Source organism: Microtus ochrogaster, chromosome 16 (genome assembly GCF_000317375.1).
Source record: "Microtus ochrogaster isolate Prairie Vole_2 chromosome 16, MicOch1.0, whole genome shotgun sequence".
In the NCBI taxonomy this organism is placed as follows: Eukaryota; Metazoa; Chordata; class Mammalia; order Rodentia; family Cricetidae; genus Microtus; species Microtus ochrogaster.
In genome coordinates, this window is record NC_022018.1 from 42,007,276 (window position 1) to 42,010,311 (window position 3,036).

General features: G+C 43.4%; 1 pseudogene; it reads right to left on the bottom strand.

Annotated features, from left to right (window-relative positions):
• The window catches only part of LOC101986378, a 4,904-nt pseudogene extending 3,183 nt beyond the window's left edge, over positions 1–1,721 (bottom strand).
• Positions 1,722–3,036: the final 1,315 nt, after the last annotated feature.

Consider the following 3,036-nt stretch of genomic DNA (forward strand, 5'->3'; position numbering starts at 1 on the left):
GGAAAGGAAAGGAAAGGAAAGGAAAGGAAAGGAAAGGAAAGGAAAGGAAAGGAAAGGAAAGGAAAGGAAAGGAAAGGAAAAAGAGAAAAGAGGCTCAAGACTAAGCTAATTGTAATGGCACATACCTGTCATTCTAGCATTTGGAGGGAGAAGGCTGTCGGGGACCACCCTCGACAAAAATGCCTCTTGCCAGGATATAGGTGTGGGGATTTAGAAATACAGTAAAGAATATGAAGACACAAATGAAAATAATAAAATGGAGAAACACATAGGATAGTATCGGGAAGGAATTCCAGTAAGTACTGAAATTCGCCCACGTTTAATTTCCAACTGCTTAAAATACCCCTGACCCCAAAAGGTAGGAGTAAGATAAAAAGCTGCATTACCAGGACACCAAGAAATGAACAGACCAATTGACGGTCACGGGCTAACTCTGGTTAGGGTTAGGGTTAGCTAGAACAAAACAAGTCACGCTCACACCCTAGACCAAAACATTCCATAGACAACTCACTCCCTGGGTGGAATACAAAGTTATCTCCTTAAGGGAACTGGCACTTAGTTGGATCCACAGACTTTTGTTTGAAGTAGAAACATCAACTTCTCTATTCCTGAAGTACCAAGGGCTGGCTATTAGCCACACCTGTTGACAATAACCTTGTGAGAACAGAACTCTCTGACCTAACTCTAGGTGGGACCTTTGAGGTAGAAACACAATAACCTTGAGGACTAGTGGTAAATTCCAACTCTCTTGACCTTTGGTCAGTGTGGAAATAGGCTCATATTTTCAGGCCTCAACAGAAGGCAAAGATCTTAAGTCTAGCTAGCCTGAGCTACAGAGCAAGACTCTATCCTTCAAAAGGAGGAGTGGGGTTTGGGGATAGTGGTATTTACCTTGGGCACTCTGAAGATAGATTGATCTCTGTGAGCTGTGAGATCAAGGCCAGCCTGGTCTACATAAATTTCAGGGCTACCTAGACCTTGTCTCAAAGCAGCTGGGGATGGGGGAGGAGGGAGCAATTTAAGATTCACAAAGGCAAGCCTGGCAGTGGTGACGCCTGCCTTTAATTCCAGCACTCAGAAGGCAAAGGCAGGCAGATTTCTGTGAGTTTAAGGCCAGCCTGGTCTTCAAGAGCTAGTTCCAGGACAGACTACAAAAAGCTGCGAGAAAAACCAAAAAAAAAATTCACAAAAGCAATTTACAGTATATATATTGTACATCATTTCAAAGCGCATGCCTTCCATGTGACTGCGCTGTATTCAAATCTCGGTGTAAACTTTGCCATCCTTCACCACCATCTAAGACATACTCGTTATTTTCTTTTTTTTGAGATTTATTTATTTATTATATATACAATGTTCTGTCTGAATGTATGCTTGGACACCAGAAGAGGGTACCAGATCTCACTATAGATGGTTGTAAGCCACCTTGCAGTTGCTGGGAATTGAACTCAGGACCTCTGGAAGAGCAGCCAGTGCTCTTAACCCCTGCTCCATCTCTCCAGCCCACTCATTATTTTCTTTAGCAGACTTTTTTCCTTAACGTGAGGAATTCATTTTGTTTCAACAAGCTCAAACTTCCACACTATGTGTGTCCTTGATGGTGTTGAGAAAGTTCTGCAACTTTTGGGGACCCAAAGAAGTCAATTTTGAGGTAGGGCATTAGCACAAGCGCTGGAAGATTCCCGTGACCAGAAGCAGCTTCCTACCAATACTGCCGCCATCTTAGCTACTCAAGAGCAAGGCTGATTCTCAGAGGGAGCATTACTTCCACCACCTCCACTTGCAGCTCTGGAGTGCTTCCACCTGTGCTGGGAAGCAACAGTAAGTTCTGGACACAGACCATGAATCCCCAAGGAAAGCGTGTGTCTACAAACATTCTGACAGCACCACAAATGAAAACAGTGTGTGATCCCAAAACACAAGCAAGTGAAACTAGAACCCCTCTAGGCGGGGGATAGCTCAGGGTAGAATTTACCTCCTTAGCGAGGCAATCTCAAAGCTGAGTTCTGTTCCCGTCCCTGAGATAGGAGGGGTTGAGGGAGGAGAAGAATAGGGAAGCAACACAGAGAGTAGTGGGACAGTAAGACTTGAAATTTACTTTTATGTTTGGGGGGGGGGGCCAAGAAGATATGGACACTGAGTAATTAAAGACAGAGATCTGAGCAATTAAGGATGCTTACAGACATTATATTTGTGCATGAGGGTTATATTAGTTTTATATACATATATGTGTCTATATCTATATACACACACACAAACATTAGCACATATTGGATATATATATAACTAGAACTAGAAATCATACTCCGATGAGAATCCAGAAGAAAATCTGCTTTAGTTTTTATTTTGTTGTTTCTTGTTTTGTTTTTTTCAGTTTTCTGAGCTAGGATCTCCTGTATCCCAGGCTGTCGTATTGTAGGTCCTAGACCCTAGGATGACTTTGAAATCCTGGTCCTCCTGCATCCAGCTATCAACTGCTAGGGTTACAGGCATGAGTCACCACGCCCAGCCCTGAAGACAATGTGATATCCTTGTGAAGCTGCAGATCCCATACCCAATCAGTCAAAGATGGAAAATATTCGGGAGGGGGTGGGGGTAGGAGAAGCACACACCTGGAGTACACACACACACCCACACTTTTGTTTCTTTTCATTCTTCCTTAAATAGTACAGTGCGACTCTTCACCCAGCCCTTGCATTTATCAGGTAGTATATAAGTCATCCACGGATGATCTAAAGGATGCATAGGTTGTATGAGAATACCATGCCATGGTAGTATGAAAGCTTTATGGATGGACTTAAATATTCAGATTTTAGTATGGGGTGGTGGGGGAGGGTCTGGAAACAAATCCTTCAAGAATAAAAAGGGCCCGGCTGTGGTGGTTGTTTTCTCTCTGATGAACATAATCTGCAAAGGCAAAATAAGTTTGAGCCAAATTGACTTTAACAATAAATCAATAAGCCGGGCGGTGGTGGCGCACGCCTTTAATCCCAGCACTCGGGAGGCAGAGGCAGGCGGATCTCTGTGAGTTAGAGA